At 40.7% G+C, this 26,599-nt stretch overlaps 1 long non-coding RNA gene and 1 other non-coding gene across 5 annotated transcripts in view; one reads left to right on the top strand and one right to left on the bottom strand.

Moving 5' to 3' along the window:
* The first annotated feature begins 3,573 nt into the window (after positions 1–3,573).
* CCDC162 (uncharacterized) lies at positions 3,574–16,632 on the top strand. The gene is made up of 3 exons (XR_010372244.1): positions 3,574–3,765; positions 7,648–7,851; positions 11,799–16,632. It is a non-coding gene; the product is annotated as an uncharacterized CCDC162 (transcript).
* The window catches only part of LOC135312619 (uncharacterized), a 36,996-nt gene continuing 14,655 nt past the window's right edge, over positions 4,259–26,599 (bottom strand). For 2 of the 4 annotated variants that reach the window (XR_010372240.1, XR_010372239.1), the window contains exons 2-4: positions 9,658–9,816; positions 6,948–7,067; positions 4,260–6,385 (exon numbers count right to left, since the gene is read on the bottom strand). This is a non-coding gene — a long non-coding RNA (uncharacterized LOC135312619). Of the gene's footprint in view, positions 6,386–6,947; positions 7,068–7,176; positions 7,360–9,657; positions 9,817–26,599 lie in introns of all 4 variants that reach the window. The other 2 variants (XR_010372241.1, XR_010372242.1) reach the window with 2 other exon arrangements.

Genomic DNA, 26,599 nt, shown 5'->3' with positions numbered 1-26,599 from the left:
CTATCCAGTCTTCAGGATGTACCAAGATACACTTGAGCAATTAAAGTCTAAAATGTTTCTTTTGACAAATACAGTGATGATTTTTTTAAATAATTCAGACCATATCAAACTACTATATTTCTGTATAGTCAAGAGCCCCTTTTCATGTCTGTTGAAAATAAAAAGTGAAGGTATTGCACTTTTTTTACTAAATATTGCTTCCTATACCAAAAACATGTAGTGATATTTATAAGTTTTGTGGTTACTTTCATGTCAACCTATTCAAGCCTTAAGTAGATCCCTGGCAGCAAAAGCTTTTGATAAAACTGAAACAATGGAAAAAAGTGGATAAGCTGATGGACCTCCACTCAAAGTTTGTAGAGGTAATATAACTTAAAGAGTTTTAAATTTATTTATTGGACACTTCCAGGGAAATTGAAATCTCTAGAGAAAGGTTGCCTTAGGTCTATGTATCATGTATTCATTAAAGACCCATTACTAAGGTGCTATAGAGATTTTCCCCCCCTTCTTTCTCAGTTCAGTGGTTTCAAAAGGCAGCTTGAACACTTGCATAAATATTAAAAAGCTCTGAAGTTCACCTCAGTCAGGTCAATATCACCCCCAGAATTTGTATCAGAGCAGCTTTTTTTTAATGTGACCAAGGTTGTCCTGTGCTCAAAAGACATGGAGAGATGTTCCAATAGTGAGGTACAAGTCTAAAACTGGGTAGGGCACAATGTGCCCCAGGAAGAGGTTACTGAGTGTTTCTATTTTGGTTCTAGCTTCACGGATTCTCTTGAATCTGGTTATATATTGCCATTTTTGGCCATTTTGAGGATCAGCCATCCAGCCTACTTGGAAAAATGGCAACACGCATTCACAGATCAGGCCTCCTTTGCATCCATAATAAGCCTGAGGCACCCCTAACACCTTGCATCATTTTCTTGCACATGGTAATCATCTGTGAAGAGTAGTATTCATTTGCCCTAATTGGATCTTGCTCACTGAACGTACCCTGCAGGGCTGACTTGCATATGCCCAGTGAGGTCTGCTCATTCACGCCTGCTGCAGATGCATGAATGAACTGCAGGATGTGATAGGTTTGGTCAGGTGTACTAGGGTGTTGCCACATTTTTCCGGTGAAGTTTGAGCAGGTCTGGTATCCTCATCTGTAAAACTGGTATAACAGGAGTTCTCTGCCTCTCAAGGATGAGGAAAATTAACAGAATTAAGATGGTGAACTGCTACCATAGGGCTGGATCTGTATAAATATCTCAGCCAGTAAAACTGATCTGGCAGAGGATGAGATTACTGTCTCATGCCTGGGGTGAACCTGCAGCACTTTCCTGCCAAAGGAAAGCCCTTGGTGGGCGGTCTCTTTCTTCCCTTAGTGCCTGGGCAGTGTTGGGAACACCAGAGCAGCCTAAGCCAGCTCCAGCTGGCACATGAGTTCTCCAGGCCATGTAAGGCTATTTCAGCCCTGACATGTCACCAGGCTCCTCAGTCTTCTCTCCCCAGGGAACCACTGCTGCAGTCTATCCAAATACCTCTGTCCTCAGGCTTGATAATTCCCTGCTGTCTAGGAATGGGGTACTGGGCTTGCCACAGAGCCCAAAATGATGCTGTGTATGTGTTCAAGTTGTGGGCAAGCCTTAATTTGGGGCCCTTGTGGGGGCTGCTGCCTTCCTTAGCAGTGCTAGCTGGAGGAAGGAGGAGGAGGAGGAGGCTTCCCATCTACATGGGGACTGTGGATGCTACAGGGCAGAAGAAGGGAGGGGAATGTCAAAAAAGCAACCGAAGCAACGTGAGAACACCCAGAAGCAGACACTGCCAGCTCAGCAGGGTAGAGCCCATGGTGCTGTAGCCATGGACTGCATGTGGGGATGGTACCTGCTCTGCCCAATCTCAGAATTGCTTGGGATCTCATCAGCCTCCTGTATCCTCTTTAAGAAGCTACTTGCTTTGCCTGCACCTGAAGCTGACGTCAGTGAAACAGCAACAGGTAACATTTGGAAGCAGCTTCTGTTGAGCTGAAGGCAGCAAGATGACAAGGCTGTGCTGGAGCAAACTACCCTGTGGCTTGGGAAAGGGAAAACGGAGGCTCCTGGCTTCTCACCCTGCTCATCTTCCCCAAGCCTATTCCTACTGCCTGACTTCTGATTTTAGGTTTCAGTGTCTAACAAGCCTAAAAGTAAAAATAACAGTAAGGGAACAAAGGTGCTTGAGAGTGAAACACCAGATGGTAACAGTGTTTAGTAGAGAAGCAGTAATGGATCAGTTGTTGTTGACTGCCAACCGGTAAGAAAGTGAATGAAGGAAGTGCTTGGGAAATGAATGGGAAGATAAATTCCATAGGGTTTGATACCTAATTTACATGTTTATTAAAGGCTGCTTGCTCCCCTGCCACCCCCTTCTTAATGCTTTCTTTTTGCTTAATGCCTTCTTATTGCTTTTTTTACCTCCTGTGTTAAGCAAGGTTCCTTTTGTTTTGATTTTTCAGCATTTTTGTTCAAAACAGATGATAAAGAAGAGTCCTATAAAACTCCTAGTCTTAATCCCCTTAGAATTCCTATCAAAGCTTTGCTAGAATTCATAGTGACAGAATTTTACCAATGCCAATAATTGCTAAAGCATGACCATGTTCTTCAAATTATACTTCTGGTACAAGTGGCAATTAAAAAAAAAACCCTGCAAGATTAGATGTGTTTTTTAAAAATTACTTTTGTACTACTTCTAATGTTGTTTAACCTGTTTTTTGGCAGTACTCTGTATATATTTAGTCTCCTGGGTTCCCATTTAACCTTCATTATTTACTTTTGTGGGTCTCACAAAGTATCTGAGAGAGAACTCTTTAAATTGCAGAAGTCAGAAAGTGGATGTGCAGATTTTGCAGCTGAAGTTGGCTTTACAATATTTTAAATAATTGAATGAATTTGATTTTGGTGATACTCTTAGAAATATTAGCCATTTATGGTCTTTTTTTTTTTTAATTTAGGACTGAAATAAGCGTTCTTTTGTGATCCCTGTTTTCAGACCTTTTCCCCATGCCAGATATTTCACAAAGAAAACATTCTTTCAAACCTTGCCACAGCATGTAGTTTTTCTGGAAAGCTTGGGCAAAAGCCATCATCATCACTAACAAAAGTAAAAATGGCTTTTCAGCTCACTGAGACAATGAAAAAAGGATCATTCTCCTTCTTTTTTCCATAGTGGCTTGCTCACCAAATACGATATGTTTGGTTTTGGTCAGGAAGCATGCAGTCCTCTTTACAGGGGAAGGGTAACAGGAAAGGAGAGAGGGGATTACCCAGTAGTCCCTCCCCTCCATAAATCTCAGTTAGAAAAAAAGTGCTTTTGTATACTTTCTTATCCGGTGCATTCCCTCTGTATGCTGTGACAGGCAAATACTGTGACAGGCAAATCTGTTTCTACATTTTCACCTTGGAGAGGGGGCAGCAGACAACTTTCCCAGATAAAGCAGAGGCAGTAACAAGCGATGCTGCAGAGGCTCCCTCGCTAGATGCTCTGAATTGACCCTGCCTCACTGCGGGATGGGGGCTGGCATGCTGACTCATTTGCCTTGTGAATCTTTTGTCTGTATTTGATGTGGTTTGAAACAAGGTCTCAGATATGGAAAGCGTGATGGAGGGTCTCCAGGAACACGCGGCAGCTGTGTTCAAAACACACCCTTCGTGGTCAAGTTCTGCCACTCTGGCTCATGCCTCAGGACAGCAGGGCTACGATCACATCTGGAACGAGATCTATGCCTGCACTGAGCTTCACCAGGTACTTAGAAGAGGAAATGATGAATAATGGTCAATTAACATGTCTAGCAGGCATTTGTCAGCTCTGACAGAGGGGTCCTCTAACAGATTTCTGTTTGGATACCAAAGTTGCCCTCTTTCAAAATTCAGTCTCCTGCTACTGCTAAGCAGGACCTGCCCAGCTGCAACATAGAGGTGCATGCCCAAGCTGCATACTTGATGTCCTCTCCTCCATGGGGCTCACTGCCTGCTGCGCAGCCACCAGTCCAGTCATAGCACAAGTAGTGTGAGATTGCACCTACTTAAAAATAAGGTGTGTTTACATGCCTGTAGCTGGGGTGTGAATCTGGCCGCAAGAAATAGAAGTGTGCCCTAGTATTTACTGGAGAGTGTGATATTAAGGAATGGGTTAGCATGTGAATACAGAGGAGAGGGGGGGAAGGATGGTGGGATGTCTTGGTTGCTGGAGGCTGTCCAGCAGCTGAGCACCTATGAACCTGACAGCAGATGCCTACTTTGTGCAGGGGCAGAGGCCAGTGTGATAGCAAGTTTCTCCTCTCGGGGAGGAAGTGGCATTTGTGGGCATGGCCTCACAGAGGTTCAGAAGCTGTGAGAGCAAAAGCTGTGAGAGATTCTTCAAGTTTTGGAAAGGGGAAAAAAAAAACACAAACGGCCTAACTGGCAGGGTGGTGAATCAGAAGTAGGACGTACCTCTCTGGCATCTGGAGAATTTGTGCCATGCCTTACGTGGTAAGCTCTGTGACTAATCCTCTGAATTTGAAGGTATTGCTTTGATGAAGACGGACTTTGATTTCCTATTTCTTTACTGTCCTTCTGACTCAGAAGTTGTTCACAGCTGCTGCTTTGACAAATATAAAAGCATTACTCACAGAACTGTTACATCTCAGAAGATCCTGTATCTGCAGCCCAGTACTTCATTTGGCTCACTCTACCCGTGCCACCTGCCTACACCAGTGGGTCCTGCTGGCAAGTTAAGAAAGGACTGAACAATCTCCTTGCTCTGGTGCTGGTTTTTAGAGGACAGGTCTCAGCTGCTGGGGCTGGATGCAGCCCCAATGTTAATGAGAAGTTCTTGCACCTCTGCTCTTGGCCAGGACCAAGCAGGGTACCGAGTGATAAGGAAGCAGGTGAAAGTGAACAGAGGGAGAGAGAGACAGCATTTAGCCTCTCCCCATTCCCTCTTTCCTGCTGGTCAATCAGCCCCAAGTCTGATACCAACTCCATCTTCAAAAATAAACTTGCATTTTTCTGTCAGGAAAAGCTCCCAGAAAGAACATACAGTTCTTCCTACCTCAGGCTGATCCTGACCAGGAAATATTTGATTACTTAATGAAAACTTCAGGGAAGAAAAAACATTGGGTTGACTCATGCAAGCTACGTGATGATTAATAAAAAAAAAAAGAAAGAAAACAGGATTGTACTGTATATCTTCTGTCAAGTGCACCGAGTCCATGACTGGGTTGGGAAAGAGTACCTACTTGGGGAAATGCAAGGGACATGACTGATCACAGCAGCATTACGTTAATTAAAAACCTAATTCTGAAACAGTCTAGTCATGATGATATAGCAAAGCTAGAATTAGATCCTTTACAAAAAAAAAGCACTGTCCACGTCTCAGTGTTTTTGAAATAAAAATTCAGCTGCTACTCTTTTTTCCTCGTTTTACTGGCACTTTTCAGACAGCATTGTCTGTATCTTTTTAAAGTGGAAATTTTAAGTGGAAATGCTTCATCCCATGCTTAGTCCATATATTCATTGTGATATTTAATAGAGATGTACAATTTATGCTGTTGATTCAGAAAGATATATTTTATTTCTATTTGACTTCACATTATTTTAAGTAACAGAGATTGAAGGACCTATTTTCTATAAAATTGAAGAAATTAGACCTTTGGAGTCAACGAGGACAGGATGAGTGAGGAAGATCATTCTTAGTAAGGATAAAGAAATCATTAACAGATAACCTATCATTGCAAGGATTATGTAAACAATTCATTGTCTGACAGTTTGACATCAAGATTTGTTTGGCTTGAAGGACTTTTTGGAGACAATACACTCATCTCAACTTGCAAATTTATAGAATAGCCAACACAGTCCTGAGTTGATTTGTGTCACTTCTAAGAATAGTTTTGTTAGCACGTCTTGTGTTGAGCAAGATAAATTTGACAAGCGCCAATTTGTGAAGATGCATTAATAGGATTTTCTCTAATCTGAAAAAACAATGCCAAAATCAATGCTATAAAACCCTTAACACACTGAAAAGAATTCCAATTTATGCCATCCAAATTCAAATGAAGTGGTAAAATAGATTGGGATAGAGAAGTGGGTTAAGAGGACAAATTTTTCTTATATACTTGATTGTCTGAGGAAATTAATTGGAAAACACATATTAAATCACTGTCCATAATGTTCCACAATTAATAAATACTGTGTGACTCATAGTGATCTTCTCATTCACATCGGTGCTAATGCCAGTTTAGTTTCACTGATGTTGGTGGAGTAACTCCTGATGCATGTGAGAAGGCCTTAGTGGAGTTTATAACAGGGCAGGTATAGCTGTTTTCCTGCTTGCAGCTCTTCTGCTACTCTTTATACTACATTGTTGAGTGTGCTGGAAAGAACTGAGAAAAAAAAAAGTATTGAATTTAATTTTACAGAATGTTAGCTAGACCGTTTAATATATGCTTGTGTTGGGGGTGTTGTGTGTACACCGCAGTAAAACTTATCTACAGCCTAGTCTGATATTACTTCTTTGTTGCCACATGATGATTTTGCCCCATGTTCAGCCTGTGATTTGCTGGAGCCCAGAAATCAGTTTTTCTTTTATGGCAGGAAGAAAAAGTACGGGCTGGGAGGTCAGACATGCCACTAGCCATAGCTGGGTTGAGGTTTTGATGAAACATATTCTGAATTTCTTTGGAAAAGTTCCTCTAACTGACCCTTGCTGCAGTCCTGTCTTTGGAACGGGCATAGCTCTTTCACACAGCCCAGGGACTTTATAAGGAAAAAAACACTAAGGATTGGAAAGAAATCAAATATTGTGGAGTTATATACCACAATAATTTTACTGCTGGCTGGATTATGAATTTCATCCAGCAGGGCACTTCCTTTCCTTTTCTTTCCCTTTTGTAATGATAAAGCCTATGCATAAAGCTGTCAAGTAAGAATCATATATATACTTACCACACCAATTTTTAACTATGTGTGTTGGAACTAGGAACTAACTACCGAGACTGATAACACAGCTGTGGCTCTCAGTGGGGAGGATGTAGGAAATATCAGCTCCAGTAAGCCTCTGGCATCCTTCAGAAAGAAGAATGAAAGAGGGTAAAAAATTGTTTATATGTATAATTATCTGTATGTATACATTTAATAAAACCTGAAAGAAGGAAGAAAAATTATATCAGCCTACTGTTTCTCTGACAGCAGCAGGAATGCCATCCTTTTCCATTATTCCATACTGCAGGTTTCCATGACAGTCAGTACCACAGGCAGCAGCAGCCTTCTCGTAGGCAACACATATAGCAAAACTGTCTACTTTAGAAAGGTTTAGAAATCTTCCTGAGCAGCAAAAATGTAATTACATTTTTTCTGTCTGGAAAAAAGGGTATAGTTATAGAGGCAGCTTGCAGCTGCTAGGATTAGAAGAGGGCACAGCAACTGCCCACAGGGAGCATGTGGTGAGGAGAGGAGCCTACTTGTCCCTTTTGTTCTTACATCACCTGAGACTCCAGGAGCTAAAGGTAAAAAACCTCAACATAAAATCTGCAGAGATCAGAGGTGCTGTTTGGGGTTTTGGTTTTTTTTTTTTTCTTTTAAGGGCGGGGCAGGGGGGCTGTCATCCAACTGAAAATAAAACTGCATTTGCTCTGGTTTGTTTCAGTGAGTGTGCCTGGGGATCCTTAACTACTTCTGGTCCGTGGAGAGAAGCTTGACCATCAGTACCACCGGCCTCTCCTTCAAGGCTGGTCGCCTAATTCCCAGTGTAGGAGACACCTCCTGGGTCAGTGCTGCCAAAGGAGGCACTGGTGACTTTGGTGGCCTGAGTTCACAGCCATATATGCACTACACGCCAGCTGACTACAAGGTGAGGTAGTCTTTAGTCTTCCAAAGTCTTCCACTAGACACCAGCATTTAATACTCCAAAACATGTGCTTCAACAGGAGTACCTAATCCAGTTCAGTCTTCCGTGCAAGCTATGTAGTGGTCAATTGCTGAATCATCTGAGGGATTCAGTGTAGCTTGTTCCTCAGAACCATGCGTCTCACTTTAACAAACTAAATACTTGTATCTATCAACAGTCTGTAGCAAACCTCTGAGAAACTTCAGGCATGTAGAAGTATAATGTCAACACTGTCTGCCAGATAAACATTTACTTACACTGGTGCTGCTGGCTGTGCTTAAACTAGGACCTTTGTAAGTAAAGTGTGGGATTATCACACAGAGTAGATGTTCCTGAGAAATCTGAGGCATTTTGAAATTTATGGAAAGGCTCATTTAAATAACTCCTAATGGCTTCTAAACTGTATTACTTAGATTTAGGTAGAATTCAGGACTCACTGTTTTTTAACCTTGGATAAGGGCATGTGGCTGAAGTGATATAATTAGTACCCTTAACTTCACAGATTGGAAAATAATTATTAAAATCAAGTTCCTAAGGCTTATGAAGCTTTGGTTTCCCCAGCTTTTTTGTAAAATATACCAAACAGAACCAATATATCATGCTGACATTAATGGTTTGATGTGATATGGTATTTTTGTCTTTTGAGCTGTAGAATTTCCCTTGCAGCTCAGCTACCTGACACTCATCCCAAAGTTCTCATGTAGAAAGCTTCAAGAATCAGGATAGTATTTTAATAGGAGCTTTTGAGCTCACATTTATTTCTCACTTACTGAAAACTTGTTTGGTTTTTTGCTGTAGAAATACACAGAAGCAAGCACACAAACCACTTAATGGAAGAACTGTGACTAGAACCAAAAATGAAGTTTGTTTGCTTATGTTAAGTCTTCAGCCTCACCTGACCCCAAAAGAGACCCAAATCAGAAAAAAACTCCATGTCCCTAAAAATAAAAAATCTAAACCTCTTTGAAAATAAAATGTGTGGGGAGGACATAGAGCTGATGATATTTTTAAGGTGTCTTTAGTTTTATTTCTCATATCTATTGTTTATCCATTAAAAATGTAATCAATTAAAATTCCTAAATGAAAAGCTACTTGGAACTAGAAAATTGTGATTTTCCACTTAAAATATGTTGAACTGGGAGGTACAGAACTTTGAATTTTCAAGTCAGAAGAAGTACTTTTAAAAGAAGTTTCATTTTCCAAGGGGAGGTGTCAGTTTGCTGGGAAGCAGGCATTGTGACAAACTCTCCTGAACTCTGCATAATATGCATTTATTTTCAATCCCCCCTTTTTTTTGTCATAGAAGAAATTATGCAAAGATCAATCCTGACCTTCCATCTAAGCACTCTCTGATCTGGAGATGAGCTGTGGAATCTCATGAATGATGAGCTTCACAGAGCCCCTAGAGACATTATGTGAAACACAGACAATATTTCCCCTGGACTAATACATGGATATGTATATACGCTTGAACTTCAACTAAAGCTTAGATAAATATATACTAATCCTATTACAGTTTAACTGGCAACAAATTTATAAGCAGGGGCAACAATATTTCCTTTACAACAGTTTCTAATGTGTTTGGTTGTTTTTTTAATGTACTGCATAGGCTGCCTCTCAAGAACTGAAAAAATAATCGACCCATTTTACTGGCAAACTAATTGAGACCTATCTAACATACTCCCTGGCGCATGCTGTAAACCCAGAGCATATGGCATTGTTTTTAGAATACTTTTAGCATCTAAGCTGTGCGCAAAATTGGAGGCATACCTGTGTTATGAATCCTTCCAAGTTGTAAGCTGTAAGCCAATGTGGTGACTCAGCACACAGTGTATCCATAACTGAGATGCTGAGGCAGTGTTGCACCCTCCCTAGCAGACTGTTTGGGGTGGAAATCATCAGAGGCGTGAGTTTCAAGGACAGAAGGCCCTGCAAAACAGTGCATTACATTAAGTTAAAACTCTTTTCTGTCCCCTGTTGAGATAAAGTAGATAAAATATATGCAGGTGCATAAGCGTTACTTTGTAACCCAAAAGGGATTTGTTAAGCCCTGGTAAACCTGAGCAGAGCTAGAAGAGGAAAGCCAAAACCTGCGGGCAAAAACATAGCATGTAAATATTCAGTTACTTGATTTGTTGCTATAGACATATAACTGTGTATTAACACTCTTCATAGTCATAAATAATATTTAGAAGGCTTCAGTTATCTCTTTAAAATATGACTCCCAAAATAAATATGACAGGGAGAAAACCATTTCTTTTTGGTTTTGTTTTGTAAGAACTTTCCAGTTCTATAGTCAGATACCCTTTCTGCAGAACACAGTAGTCTTGCCTGAGATTTTTAGGAGTGGGACAGAGCAGAAATCACTGAAAAAAAATTCAAGAGCTTGAAAGTGGAGATATTTCAATGAATGTTCTCCATAAGGCTGTTTAAAAACACAACTAAAAACACCTTCTACCTGGGTGAAGTCAGCCCAGTATTTGCTCAGTTATTTACCTAAATCAAGTTGAATTTAATTCTTCTATAAAGGGCCTTGAGTTAACCTTTAGAAAATTCTGCACCCGATTGCTAAGAGCGGTGAATCAAATAGCCTGTTCAGAAGACTAAGGGAAGAACAGAGGGTGCAGAACACTAGCGAAAAAAGGAAAGGAATCTGACCAGGCGGATCCAATGTTATGTTCAAATTAGGTGCACATTTTGCAGGGCTGCCTCATTAACTTTATGGTGAAGAATGAATTCTGATCCAGCACAGATCTGTGAAGCTGGCAAGCTGTTCTTCCCAGTACATTTAGATTTTACTAAGACTTCTATGACTAAAGCGAATACCTTTTCTTTTCCTCCATCCTTTCTTTTAATAGAATTTGAGATATCCAGGTGCTAGCAGGTAAAGTTTGGGTAACACCAGGCATCTTGTAAAGGCAGATGTTAAGAGACCCAGTGAAAGGAGGAAGTCCCAATGTATTATGCATCATTATTTGGCACTGAAGTGAGAACAGAGGTGCATTACATACCAGGAAATAGTAAAAACAAACAGTGGAAAACGAGGAACTCGTGTTTGCTTGCTAGCTTCTTACAAGAAGAACCATTTTTGAAGGCTTCTATGGCTATACCCCTAAACCAAGTGTTTATTTCCACTGGGAGAATAACTTCTGTAGTTATACACCTAGAGATAGATGTATGTAATTCTCTTTGTGGCACTCCTAGTCAAGAAACAGGATGTTTAGAAAGCTAACGCCACGTCTCCTGACTGCAGTACTGGATTCTCGCCTGGGGTGTTACCAAGCTAACTAGTGACTCACTGCCAAGGAGGATGATTCTCTTTTGAAGATGTTGATGTTTTTGCTTAGAAAAGTAAGGTCATTGTTAAACTATTCTATTTGACAAGTGCTGATATCACAGCAATTTGGGACATGAGTCAATGGGTATTCCTTTTAATTAGTGCTGAAGTCTGTGTGTGTGTGAGCTTATCTCCAAATCTTGCAAGTGTAACTTACCCAAGAAGGCTTTAAAAATATGTTTGCTTTGTATTTGAATGTCAGAATTTAAGACACTTTTTGCCAAATCTGGGCTAACTTAGAAAAAGGGAAAAAATTTCTACCGTAGTTCAAGAGCTAATCTTGTTTTGAAGTCTTCTTGGTGCTTTTTGTGGATTTATATGCCTGAAGGAACAACTAGGCACAACAGAAATTTCATACAGTTTGTCTTACTCCATGATAGTGTAAATGAAGCCATGGTGTATGTACTACCGGCAAAAAATAATATCCTGGCAATATTTTACTTTTTTGTTCTTTGCTAGTGACAAAACCCCATGTTCCTGGGCCCAGTCCACCCTTAGATATGTTGATTATATAGAATTGCAATCCTTGCAGAACTGACTGCTTCTATCTCTGTGTCTTTTTTTCACACCATAGGTCCACAGCGCTCAGTTCATGGAATTTGCAGAGATGGAAAACCATGATGATTTTCACACTAGCAAAAATGGATACATTCATACACAGGACCAGCGAGAGCTTTACATAATATATGATGTTGCTTTAGAGGACCTGAAAGAGCTTGAGAACCAGCAGCTGCTTGTGGCCAGCCAGTACATTGAAAAAGATAAAGGTAGAGATATTTACAGGTCCCAAAGACCTGTGATAATTTGGTTTGCTGTTTTCAGGGTAGGCTGATCCTATGATGTCTTGAACGTTTCTGTACTTCTGCAAGACCAAGTACTGACTGGAATTTTGGGACCTTTCTTTATCCTCCTACTTAGCTAAGTGGTGAATGTGTTACAAAGATGTAACTGAACACGTGGAATTTCTTGTCACATGTTGTTAATGTTGCAGTTTTGCACTTATTCAGGGTCATAGACATCAAAGTAATCCTGGAGGGGAAAGAAGTAATATAATGAAAAAGCACATCTTCAAGGCACACAGAGGAGTCAGAAAAGAAGAATGTTAATTGTTTCCAAATGTCTTTTAATTAACATATTGGTTTGCTTTTCTACAGAACTAAATTTACCCCCACCACTTTTAAACTTTTCTCAGTTGTAAAGAAGCTGTAAAATATCTGATGTTCTAGACTTCCTTTTTTCCTGCTGCTTTTTGGGTTTTTTTTTGTAGTAATAACTGGGTTGAGGCAGACTGTATTACAAATTTCTAAAAAGAGCAGCTGTAGTGAGTAGTGAGGAGGAAGAAGCTTGTACCTGTAGAAAGTGTGTGGGGAGGGCCATTAGAAAACAGTGAATAAATGACACAAAGATGTATGATATTCAGAGAATTGCACAAAATATATCTTAAAAAACTGGAATTACTTTCTGTATTGATAGAATAATGTTTCTGAAGTTTTAGTATGCTTCCCTGAATTTGAATGTTCTGACAGAGAATGCAGGGCAGAGCTGAGGATCAAGATGACCAAAAACCTTTACAAACCTGTGAATGCCTAAATGCCTGCTAGGACCTCCTTTGAAGTCACCTGAAGGTCCTCATTGTGGAGGTTTTTCTGAATCATCTTTCATGTAAGGAGAAGCTGAGAGAGCTGGGACAGTTCTGGCTGGAGAAGGCTCAGGATTAATCACTGATCAGTGTGTATAAATACCTGGTGGGAGGGGACAAAGAAGAGGGAGCCAGACTCTTCTCAGTGGTCCCCACTGACAGGACCAGAGGCAATGGGCACAAAGCAAAACACATGAAATTCCATCTGAGCAGAAGAAAACACATTTTTACCATAAGGGTGGTCAAACACTGGCACAGGTTGCCCAGAGAGGTTGTGGAGGTCTTCATCTGTGGGGATATCCAAAACCTGACTGGACATAGTCCTGGGCAACCCACCCTAGGTGATCCTGTTTGGGAGCAGGGGGTTGGGCTGGATGACCTCCAGAGGTCCCTTTCAACCTCAACCATTCTGTGATTCTGTCATGACAGTAGGCAGACTACTGATGAGGTATGGTACTCTGGTAGGCTGGTATAGCAGTTCCTGTGTTTATGTGTCTCTTCGTTATCACCCCCCCACAGTGCACTTGAGGACTGATCCTGAACTACCACTCCTAGCTCCTTATGCTTCTTCCTGATACGGTTTCTTTCTGTGTGCCATGGACACAAATGCTTTTAATGTTGACTTCTTCAGTGATCATGGACTTCAAAAGACTCTCTTGTTTAGCTTTTGAAAAATAAGACATTCAAAGTCTGGAGCTGAAGAGTAGCTGCTGAAGCCTCTTCTATTTACTCCATGGCTAATTTTTAGCTCTGCAGTTCTAAACATTTCAGAGTCACTCTACTTGATTTATCATTTATTGTCAAAATTAGCTCTAATTTAGATAGCATTACAGCCAAGAAACCAAAAGCATGATTTCTTTAAGGATTTCTAGTAAGCTGCTACTATAGGAACATTTGTAGTGATTGTTTTTCCTTCCTTCACAGTCTTTTTTAAATCATGAAGACTGACTTCTCCAGTAGCAAGCCATCTGAGAAGAAAGCCCTCCCCTGGGTCTGCACTCTGCCCTGCTATATCTCTCTGTAAAATTTATCTTTGAGTAGTCTGTGCCACTTTGATCTGATCTGAAAGTGAAGGTGAGGAGGTGAAGGTGACCCCAACATGCTTTGGTGCTGTGAAAAATTAAGCTTCTCTTCACTTTCCTCCCCAAGTTTTCTTGTGCTTTCCCTGGCTTTACCTCTTGATGTGGGTCTTTTGAACTCCAGCCACTGCCCTTTTTCTCAAGGAATATTTGGTAGAAGATGATGGAAGAGATGTTTAAACCAAATGCCTGGTGCACTTGTTCTTTGCCTTGCAGAACACTCTGGGGCCCTCCAAAGCTTATGGAACTTGAAATATTTTCCTGGCCTGAGGTTCCCTGGCAAGCAAAACTCACAAACCTGTGCTATAAATAAAAAGAATTATCACAAGCCCTGGGACTCTAGGCGTGTAGAAATCCCTCTGATACTGTCATATGCTTGTTTTCTCCTTTTTTTTTTTCTTTTGTCTTAGGCAATGTAACTTGTGTGCAATCCAGTGGCAGCAACAACCTTGGCTGGGCACATGCCTCTGTGGATTAGTGTGCTGTGCTGCTTGACCTCTGGGCCTGTGAAACTGCTCTCTTAGAAAAAAAATGCCAGGTACCGAAGCTTTTCTTGGTCTGAAAACAGTGATATGCAATCAGTTCACTTCAGGCTGTGTAAGGTTCCCTTTCAACAGCATCTCCCATTGTATAGACAGGGATGCCAGAGCCAGCAACTGTGGGTGGGGTGGCAGGGGTCTCAGATGCATTGGGAACCTGCTGCTGGGCTGGGTGCAGAGGGCTGGAGCTCCTGGGTGCTGTGAGTTGGGTCTAAAGGACCACATGTAATGGCTTTTATGACATGAGAGCAGAAATACTTTTGTTGTCAGATGGCAGCCTCTGTAGCTGCTGTGCCAGGGGCTGGAAGCACGGCCTTAGGGAGAGTCACCCACCACTGGATAACTGGGAATGATAATTGGGAAGGACAAGGCCATCTCCAGAGCAAAACTGCAGAGCATGTTTTGTCCCTCCTTGTGTGCCAGGGAATGGAGCAAATGCAGACTAGGGAAGAACCAGGTCCGGCCCTGAGGAGCCTGGGCCAGTAGGAAGCCCAAGGTGCAAATTTCTTCTGTGGTCCTGGCTGTCCCTGCTTTCTGGGGCTGGTGCAGGAAACTTTTTGTGGCCATCATTAGAACTGTTGTCATTGCATCTTTGTGAAGCCCAGGGAGGAGAGACTTAGTCTGCAGCTGGCTAAGCCCATCATTTGGGTTACCCTTTGTCAGAGGCAACCAGAGAGATATTTTTGTTTGTTACAACATAAAACCACAATCCATTTATTAATAAAAACTATATATATGAGTCTATATATATATTATAAATTAATTTCTTCTTTGTTAGTTAATCTCTATGAGAAAAAAATGCCATGATTTAGTATGGAGTTTAAAAAACCAAAAAACAAACCAACAGTAAAAACGTATATTAAGTGATTTGTAGCTTTGCCATTTACAAGGGCTGCTGCATATCCTGCGGGCTTTCCCCTTCCTCTCTGTGAATCTAGTCATGTGTCTGTATTTTGCTATGGGACATGAAAGCACACGGGGTTTCTGCACGAAATCTTCAGTCTTGAAAGATGAAGAGTAGACAAGTTCAGAGGAAGGGACCCAGAGCAGCTTGGAAGCGTATTTCTGTCTATGGGACTCACTGGTCCCAAGGACAGTCTGTGAGTGTCAGGAAGCAGAAAGGAGCAGAGAGTCTACTTCAGAAGCAGTGAGAAATGGCGCTTATTGAGGTCGCCTTTACACACTTGAAAAGTTTTGTTCTCAGTCCTGGAGTAACCCAGGGCAGCTCTCAAAACAGAAATGCTAGAGGGTGTTAGGGAATCTCCTGTGTACCACTGAAGAGGCTTTAAGCAGAAAACCTTTTAAACTAAAATGGTTGTATGTAGTTTAGGCAATCTCCTGAGGCCACTCTCCCATTTTCAGAGAGGAGCTTTGTGTTACAAAGCTATATAAAATACTGTCTAATTGCCTAGTTCACTAAGTTTCTTTGCTTTCCATTGCTGTATGATCTGTGAATTTACATTTTCTTTTTATCATGAACCTCTGTATAAGGAAATCTGCTTTCTTTTTGGAAGAAAAACTCCCAGTAGAGAAGAACGAAACCTCTACAGCAACAATACACTACTTCTCTTCCAAAACCTTCAAAGAGTATATTCTGGAACTGCTGTCATAACCCAACTCTCTAGGCAGGATTAAATGTACAGATGTGCTGTTGCTGGAGGTCTTTAGCTTTTACATGAAATGAAATGGAAGTGGGTCTCTAGCTTTGTTTCCAGCTGGGACAGAGTTCTTTCTGAATGAGAAAACAAGAACCCTTTGTCCAGCAGCTGAGACAGTTTAGCTCAGCCAATATAAAACTTGCTTATGGCCTACTGCAGTGTCTTAGCTTCATCCAGAATAGTCAGGTCAGGCAGGCCTACATCAGAAAACTTATCATATAATCATAGAATGATAGAATGTCCTGAGTTGGAAGGGACCCACAAGGATCACCAAGTCCAACTCCTGTCCCTGCACAGGACAGCCCCAAATTCACACCATGTCTCTGAGTGCATTGTCCAAGTGGTTCTTGAATAGCGTCAGGCTCGGTGCTGTGACTGCCTCCCTGGGGAGCCTGTTCCAGTGCTCCACCGCCCTCTGGGTGAAGAACCTTTTCCTAATATCCTGCCTAAACCTCCCATGGCACATATTCCTGCCATTCCCTCCGGTCCTGTCATGGGTCACCAATGAGACGGGACCAGCGCCTGCCTCTCCTCCTCTCCTCATAAGGATGCTGTAGACCACGATGAGGTCTTCCTTCAGTCTCCTCTTCTCCAGGCTTAACAAACCAAGTTACTTTAGCTGCTCCTTGTATGGTTCCTTCTCTAAACTTATCATGAACTTCGTGGCCCTTCTCTGGACACTCTCTAGTAGCTTTATGTCCTTAATGTTCTGTGGCACCCAAAGCTGCACACAGTGCTTGAGGTGAGGCCACACCAGCACAGAGCAGAGCGGGACAATCGCCTCCTTTGACCAGCTGCAATGCAGTGCTTGGTGCACTCCAGGACACGGTTGGCCCTCTTGGCTGCCAGGGCACACCGTTGGCTCATGTTTAACTTGCCATTGACCAGAACCCCCAGGTCCCTCTCCGTGGAGCTGCTCTCCAGCCTCTCGTTCCACAGTCTGTATGTACATCCAGGGTTGCCGTGCCCCAGGTGTAAAATCTGGCACTTGCCCTTTTTAAACTTCATACGGTTGGAGAAGGCCCAGCTCTCTAATCTGTCCAGATCTCTCTGCAGGGCCTCTCTGCCCTCGAGAGTGTCAACAGCTCCTCCCAGTTTTGTGTTGTCAGCAAACTTAATTAGTATTCAAAATACTTGACTGTTTCCATTCAAATTTGAATTCTCACCTACCAAGTTACCTTCTAAGCCCTTCTGCATCTTCTTCCACAGTCTTCTGGTATCAGTATGGAAAGTAATGTGGATGTTTTTCTGCTTCCATGTCAATGTAAAATAGCCAGATGTAGATCAGTTCATATAGCCATGACCAGTTTGTCCAGAAGCAAGAGCACTGGCCATTCATATTTTCAATTCCCTAATTGCCATCTGACCAAAAATTACTACAATGTCATCTTGAGAGTTCATGTGCTGTCATGCTTAGCACATTTCTTTTTTTGTCCTAAGCTGTGGGTATTTGTAATTAAAATTTTTATTTAAATAGAACTTTACAGCTGTTCTTCGTAGAGAAGCCTGAAGAGGGCACGCACCTTTGTACATCTTTAATTACATAATTACATCTTTAATTAATTTGGATTTTCCCCAAAAAATGTGAAGTAACTGTGACAGTTGCTGGATGAGATAGCAGAGTGTCTTGTATGAACCCGCAGGTTTAAAGTTGAGGGAAATTGAGTATTTAAAAGACATGAAACTAGTGTGTGAGAAAAAGAAACAGAGAATGGATTAGAGTGCAAAGAAGTGGGTGTTTTTAAAGTAGTAAGTACTTTGCCTTGTTACTTTTTGAAGGGAAAACTGTACAGAATAAAACCCTTCATGCTTCAGTAGAAAAAACCCCATGTTAACCACGCAAGATTTGGAAGACATTTCTTATATGGGCAGTTTATTCTATGTTCTGTTCTTGAGTCTTCTGGTGAAGCATCAAGTAATATCCTGTGCCAGAAACAAGATTCCATATCAGGTCACTGTTGCTTCGATACAGGCGGCAAACTCCGTGTTCAGAAATCTCTCCCCAGTGAAGAATGAATACTTGGGCGAATAAACATTTCTAAATGTACTTCTGAATATCTCTTCAGCTTCTAGATGTTTACTTTGAAGCTTACCAACATGCTTTGGACCCAGAGGAAAGATTTGCTTTGGCCCAAGCAATAACTGACATCATGCATAAATGTCCAGGGTTTGACCTCAAGCTTGAATATTTTGTCAATGCCTACAAGGATGAATGCATCTGTTTGCAGCTTCACCTCCAACTGCTGAGGGACATAGTAAACCAACAAGTAGGTTGAGTTTAGAGTATATCCATCCTGGGGAAGTAGGAGACGAAATCCAGAATGAGAAGCTTTGATTTCAGCCTGCATGGGTTTACGCTGTTAAAATGGGTCAATACTAATTTAACAATGAGTTCTATGGATGCTTTGTACATAGAAGGTCTGAAGCTCAAAAGCAGAAAACTGTAATTTCATCAATATCAGAAAGAAAACGTTGAAAGGATTGCAGAGCTTCACATGTCATGTTAAAGCCACATCTACTGCCATTTGAGACAATTAGAAATAGTAGTTGAGAGGCATGGAAGCTGAATAAAATTATAATTGATATTTGTTCTGTAACACAGTGGGTAAGGAACTAGTCCAGTTTATAGTAAGAGAGAAGAGACTTAAAAAAGAATATAAACAAATCTTGTACTTTAAAGTGCACTTAGGAAAGCAGTATATTTCAGATAGCTGTGAATTTCTGTGCTAAAAATTAAAGCACAACATTTGAAATCCTCACATTTTTCCTCTCGTTTAAAAATCTGCCTCAGCTTTCCTCTGTATCCTGCCACAAGGTATTTCCTTTCTCTAAGCTTTGATTTCAGAGGCTGCAAGTTGGGAAGTTTAATTAGCTAACCTTTGTCACTTGGCTTTTAGTCTACAAATGGAAGTTTGGGTGTTGGTATAGGAGGCTACTGTTGTTCTGCTGTTGCCACTAATGCTACCATATTGCTAGCGACAAAAATGGAGCCTTTCCAGCATCATTTGAGCTCAAATTTTGTTCTGAAGGAATATAAAAGATTCAAAATAATTTTAGCAGGAATAATTAATATAGAGGGGGTACATGTCTAAATGACTTGAAAAGGTATATATATATAAAAATAGAAAATTTTCATCTTCTGTTTAAATAAAGAATAGTTGGCTTTGCCTTAATTTCTAGCTATGTGTGAATTTTATTGGCTAATGTAATCTGCATTTATTGCTGAGTTTTACATAGATGCCCAGAGGGAATAAGTCCACAAGGTTTGTCGGGAAGGTCAGAGAGGTGGCACTGGTGAATTTGGACTCCCTTATAATATAATTACTAAGCAGCTTATCTCTCTTAACACTAGCTGGTGAGTAATTATACAGTTTTATTTTCCTGGAGAGTACCTCTTTCTGTTCTAGTTTCTGTGGCTGACTTGGGATCCAGCACCTGAAAATAAGACTATTTGAAAAAATCACAGTCTTAAGGTGAATCAAGCAACAGATGAGTGTCTTGTGTTATTTGGTCTCATGTTATTTAGATAGCCAGAAAAACATTCGAAGAAGAAAAGTGATTCCTCCCCCACTGCCTTTAAAATGCCCTTTCATGACAATGGATTTGATAATTGCATCTTGCAGCCCACTGGGACATTAATATTCCTGTGGGTAGAGACTATTAGACAGTCATGATGAAAGTGGGTACTGAGGTTAGCCTTGCTTTAGACTTGCTGCATCAGTATCCTGACCTAGCTTCACAACTTTCACTGCCCTTTGGCCGCAGCCTATTACTCTTTCCAGCACAACTGTCCGGTTGTCTGTGCATGTACTCTGTTTTCACATGTGGAATACACACACTACCTGCAGTACAGACCTGCCGCATGTTCCGCATCCCGCAGCTGCACAGCACTGTGGGTGATGCGAAGGGTTTACATAGCAGCTAATACAAACTCAAAAGCCAAGAACCCCTTGCCTCCGACCCCTTCTGGTTTCCTGCCCCTGTCTCAAGCCCCTTGGCCCTATTCCTCCCCGTACACACTTTGATTTTTTGTTGGTTATCTGAGGGCTCATTTTCAAGTGCAGACAGTTTTAATGGGTGGGCGTAATAGACGTGAAAATCCGGTTAAAAAACCAAGTCAGCTAACGAAAAAGAATTTTAAACATTTTCTATTTTCATTAGCAAATGAGACTACTTAGATGTGTTCCAACATAATTACATTTATTAAGGCTTCAGTTCTATTTGCAGATTTAATGATTGATTTCTGATGTGCACTAAAGCCATTGCAATTTATTCTTGCAAATTAAGCAATTGCAAGGTTTGTTTATATATATACAAGTTATAAAAGCCTTATTTGAAAGCTATTTATTCTTTCTTTGTTTTTGTTGCTTTTATAAAGCAACAAAATGTTCTTTGAAGAACATTTATTTGCTGGAGTTTCACCCTTCTCTTGGTCTGGTGTGCTTGAACCCCAAAGCTCTTGAGTTTATCTACCAGGAATTCTACAGCATCTGCAGACCAAACACAGCCAGTAAAGCATGTCACCTAGAAAAACAAGTACTTCAGCTAATAGTTGATGAGTGGCTAACTATGGAAAAACCAGAAACTTTTTACAGCTCTCAGATTCAAAAAGACGTAAGTTCCATTTTTATGTTAGTAATGACTCCTAAAAGCAGAATGCCCAAGAGTGTGGTCTTGCTAGTTCATTTAAGCTTGCTGGTTAAAATTCTGGTTAAGTGATTCTTAATTAAATTATTTGCTTATGATTGGTGAAGAGCTATTCCATCCACCTTTAAAACAGATTTCTTTTCTGTAAATGAAAACAGAAAGGTAGAATTCTTGAGCTCATGCCAGTATAAAGTAGGAACAATCAGCTTAATGAAAAGGAAAATGCACACACTTAAAATGGACGTGAGATCACGGTAAGTCTCCAGGTTTTGTGTTTGTGTGTGTATACAGTCTGAAAAAAAATAAAAAAGACTGAACATTAAAGCAAATATTGTTATAGGTGGAGCCGGTTATTACTGTAATGTCCACCATTTCCTGGTGTAGAACTCTGAATTAGATTGTTTATAATTTGATAAATTCTAATTATTAGTGAATGAAATTATTGATGCTGGATGTCTCTATCAGGTTGATTTTTTTTTTAATTAGTCAGCTTTGTTGTTGCTGAGAGTAAGAAATGGCAAAGAAATTATTTATCTGTTGTGTCTGCAAGATTGTCATACAGCTATGCTTTGGAGAATACACTTCGTGTTTGGGAAGGCTGATTAGGTAGTGATATGCTATGCTTTCATTCCTGCCAAGTTTGGCCAACATAAACCAAAAAAAGATATGCTACTGTAACATGTTCAGTAGGAAGACATTATCCAAAGTTTCTGTGCACCCTGGTGTATCTATAACCTGAGGCAAATCAGGACCTTCCACTGTCCCTGCAATAATGGATCTGGTCTAAGTGATCCTTGTTTGGTTTGGGTCTGAGTGTTGAAAGTCAGTACGGGAAGCTGTTAGCCTGCACTGTCACTTGCGTTGCCTTCACCAGAAGCAGCAGAGGAACACAGCAGCTCTGCTAGTGGAGCAGGAGCAGGCCAGCCGCTCGGAGAAAATATAGCTGTCTTGGTAAGTGGGATGGCAGCCATTAAATGGGAATGAAGGCTGAGGTAGATGAGAAGCTGGAAGACAGAAACTAGGACTAAGACCCAGTGGGTTCCTTCCTTTTTGAAGGAAAAGATATGTGGGGGAAAGCGCACTGCAGATTGGGGCTGGGGCAAGAAGGCACCTTGGGTGGAGGTGGAGGGTTGGTGAAGAGATTGGGTCAAGCTGTCCAAAAGCAGTGATAACAAGACTTGCTAAGCAAGGAAGTGGGGATGAAAATGAAAAGTTTGAGGTATGGAGACAGAACTGGTTAGATGAAGAGACTGTGAAGACAGTGATGGGTAAGAAAGTATAGAGGCAAAGTAAAGGCAGAATGGCACAGCCACCTAGGATACTCCCCTCCCCGCCCTGGAGAAAAACACAAAAATTACTTATCCAGCATTGATCTGATGCCAATAAAATCCACTGCCAGTATCCCACTACTCTATTGTCCACAGCAGATCACAAACAATTCTTTGGGTTTTTTTTACATTCTAAATCCTGGAAGTCAGTTGCAGAGTTCTCTGATGGATCTTAAAGTTACCACGCTCCTGTTGTATAGGGGGAAATGGAGGGGTGTTGTGTTTACTTCTTGCCCATTCCTTTTCCTCCAACAGATGCTGCAGATGAGATGAACACATGCAAGCCGGCAATGTTTAGAAAGACATTAAGTTTGTAAAGGTCAAGCGTTTAAATTTTAGGAAATTTACCTTCGCCAGAGCAGATTTAATTTGGTTTCCTTTTGCATAGCCATGACAATTCAGTCTTTATATGATCACATTGTTTTTTGTTTATGACTTGGTATGCCAAAATAAACATTTGTGTCCTTCCTGGACTGCTTATTTTGTGACCCTAGATCTCAGTCTTTCATGTTATTCCAAACTTTCACTAAGGGCAGTTTTACAAGATCAAGGTTTTATTACCTATCTGGCTTCCTAAACATTTTTCAATTACATAATAAACAAATTACCTACAGGTGAGGTACAGATGCTGCCAGCCTGGGAACAGGTGCTTTTCCTATGTAGAAATAGCAGACTGCCAAATGAAAAGAAAAGTGAATTCTGGAATTAAAAGACTAAATGATCCCTGGGAATCTGGGAGATCTTTCTTGCTCACCCCAAGCCAGGATCAGCTACACTTATGTTACTCCCATGAGATAAATATCTGTCCTGTCCTTAAGCACATTGTATGACAGACTTTTTCAAGCAGTCTGTTGTAGAGATTTACCAGCTTTACCTTTAGCAAGCTCTCACTAAGGTCTAGCACAGATATGCCTTGCTACAGTCTAAGCTTATTACTTCTTCTCTTGTTCTCTTTGGAAATAGGGAAGATGCTGTTCTCCTTGCAGCAGCTCTGTGAAGAAGCATATAAAGATATATTGTCTTGTCCCACCCATCCAGTGTAACAGAATTACAAAAGCACACTATAAAACATTGGGGGAGAAGCACAAAATAAAGTTGCACAACTTCTGACACAACTTTGGGGTGTTGTCTTTTAACATTTTTTTTCCAGTGTAGCTGTGAAGATGTAGCAAATGGCAGGTGTTGAAACCTAGGCTTTTATTACTAGTAGCTGCATGGCTGGGTTCAGATTTCCTCATGTTCTGTGATTCATTGGTCCTAAGCAGCGAAGCATGAATGCACTCAGCTGCAACAGCGGCTGCATCTATTCTGTCTGACATGAGCAGGGTGGCACAGTTGTACAGGCTGTGACAGTTTGAGACAAGGAGTATCTTCTCCTGTACACAGAGCCAGGAGCTGTTCCTGCCACCACTTCTACAGCACAACAACCAGTGGACCATTTCCTTCTTTTCAGCTCTCCACGGTACCAAACTGCAGCTCTTGATAATTTTTATTTTCTGGAATTTCTGCTCTTTTGGAGGATTCCACCACCCCAGTAGAAAAGGGGTCCAGCTCTGCTGAGTTAGCTGACCATATGAGTTTGCTGTCCCCATTGTGGGAGCATCATACACACAGTAGCACATGTGCTGGGATCTGTATATTCTTTAGAGCAGGAATGGCCTCAGCTAGTAATAAGCGACCCAAATTACAGAGCTCCTGCTTTAGAGAGGTATATACATCTGAAAGCCTTCTGAATTTTGATTATAATAAAAAAGGCAACTATCTTGTATTAGATATAAATAAATAAATAAAATAAACTTTGTTAAGTCCTTCAAGTAAAGCCGGGTTTATAGATTCAGTGTCTTTACCTTTGAAGCAAGTAGCAAAACGCCAGTGTATTTTCAGGGGTCAGGATGGGTCAGGGTGGGCACAATTCTGACCTTGCATGGATTGCAAGTCAGAAGCAACTCCAGTCATGATTTAGCCCAGAAAAATAAAAAGGAAAACAGTCCCCTAAAGTATTTAAAGAATTTGTCATCTGTGTGTAAACGATTTCTGTTTTCTTTTTTTTCTGTGTTTCCTTTTTTTCTTTTCTTGCAGTTATTTGCTGATAGAAGACCCTGTGCTAGTGCAAGAGATTGCTCTCTCATTATTAGAGGTGGGAGCAGATGAATAAAAAAAGACAAGCAGAGAAAAAACAGCTCTTTATCCTGGATTCCTTCTCCGGGCTCCTGGAGTTGCCACACTCCGCCATCGGCTAATAGAGGTGGCAACAGAGAGTACTCAGCCAGGTTAGTGGGTCAGTAGTGCTGTTTTAGCTACGGTGACCTTGGAGAGGTGTGGTTTGCAGAGAAAAAGTACCTGCTTTTAAATAGACCACCTACTATAGCTGGAAAAAAACACAGAGAGAGGGAGAGAGCCTGCATTTGTGTCATGGGAGATATATTTGCTTGTTATGTGGAGATGGAGTCTACCCAGGGTTTACAGATGTTTGTCAGTTTCAAAAGTTGAGGCTATGCTGCTCCTCAAAGCTTGACAGGAAATGCACTTTCTCAGTGAAAACACTGAAATTTTGTCAAAAGGAGGAGGAGCAGGAGAAATTCACTGTTTGAATGGACACAAAGATCCCTTCTTCTGCAGAGTTTTACATAGATAATTATTTTAACTGCCTTCTTATGAAGAGTAATGCAATACAAAAAAAGGCATACAAGTAGTACAAGTTTGTTCACCACCAGAGGTAGGAAAGCATAAAAATAGTTCTGGCTATGCTGATTCTTACAATGATAATGAAATAATCTACACAAGGGAAGAAAGTGTCATGCATATATGCAGTTCTCAGCTGGAGGACATGACAATTTGTACAGGAAGACAAAGATAACCACTGAGCTAACGGGGAGACTACAAATGGTAGTGTTGAACTACTGGCTTGGAGGCAGGCTATTGGTAAAATTCCTATTGTTCAGCTCCGTATTACTTGACATTTTTATTAGTGATCTCAGTAGAAAACATAAGAAGGTGTTATTAAATTCAGGACATTGTAGTGCTGGCAGATAAAACTGATATGGAAAATAAATGGAATATCTTACAGGAAGAACTCAAGGTTCTAATGACTGGAGTAGTAGAAAGGAGATAAGCATCAATAACACAGTTTAAGGTTATGCATAATAGTAGGAAATTCTCCTGTGAACTTTGAGCTTATTAGTTGTAAGCAACAGAGAAGGAGAAAGACCTGGGTGTGTATCTGGCCACGGGATGACTGTAAACTGCCAACATATTGCAAACATGGCAGGGGAAAGCCATTATATCTTACCGTGAATCAGGCAATGAGTTTTGTAACCAGGAGAGAGAGGGAGAAATGATGCCGTACATGATTCTGCTGAGGCCTCACCTGGACTATTAAGTATAATTTGGAGATTTGTGGTCAGGCAAGATAAATTCAGACTGGAGTGGGAGCAAAGATGATCTAATAGCATGCTGCGGGAAAATAGAGAACACATTTTACAAACGCAGATGAAGTATCTTGGCTTGTGTATCCTACCAAAATGAAGGCTGAAAGAAGATAAGATTGTTCTCTATAAATACACCAGGAAGATAAGCACTGGGAATGGAGAGGAGCTATTTAAGCTAAAGACCAATTTTGGCAGCAGAACAAATTGATTTAATAATGGTGAATAAATTTAAGCTGGAAATTAAAAGGGGATTTTTAAGAATCAGACAACAAAGTTCTGGAAGGGAAAGAACAAAGAGTAGAAAAGTAACAATTTCAAAATGGGGCTTGGTTCTTCTGTGAAAAGAATTTGTGGGACGTGATTGCTTGCAACAGCAAAGTTGGGTGTGTAGGATAGATGACACTCCAGTTGTGTTTTTTCTTTGTCTTAACTCTTTCTCTAGCTTTCTTCTTGATAATTTAAAGTCTATATCAAAAAATGAGCAGCATGTATTTTCAGCAGCTGAAAACGTAAACATCATTGACACATGTGAACCACGACCATTCAACTTAATTTTGTGGAAAACTGAGTTTTCTGTCACAACCCTTTTCTGTTAGAAAAAGAACTTTTTGAACTATCATTTGATATCTGGAACTTTCTTGGGCAAACTAACAAACAGGTTAGTTTACTTCAACCCAAACAATTCCATGAAGCATGAAGGTCTCCTTTCTTTGTAATTTGTGTTTCTTGTTTCTAATAAAATACAGATTCTAGTTAAACTTCTTCAGCTGGTAGAGTTATCTCTGTGCTCCTTCACTCATACACATACATACATACACACACATATATTTTCTGGTAATTGATAAGGGGTAAGTTTACACTGCAACTTTTCAGTTAGCTGATAGCAATATCAATATATTGATTGATGATATTGATTGATATATCAATCAATATCCAGGCACCTTTTTTTCATTAAACCTGTAGGAACTTAATATCTTGAAAGCCCTGTCTCTGTGTCAGATTTCATTAATATTCACCAACTGATTTAAAAGTTATCCAGAAGAGACAGATGAGCAGC

Source organism: Phalacrocorax carbo, chromosome 3 (genome assembly GCF_963921805.1).
Source record: "Phalacrocorax carbo chromosome 3, bPhaCar2.1, whole genome shotgun sequence".
NCBI classification, from domain to species: Eukaryota; Metazoa; Chordata; class Aves; order Suliformes; family Phalacrocoracidae; genus Phalacrocorax; species Phalacrocorax carbo.
This window is presented reverse-complemented; position numbering and strand designations above follow the sequence as displayed.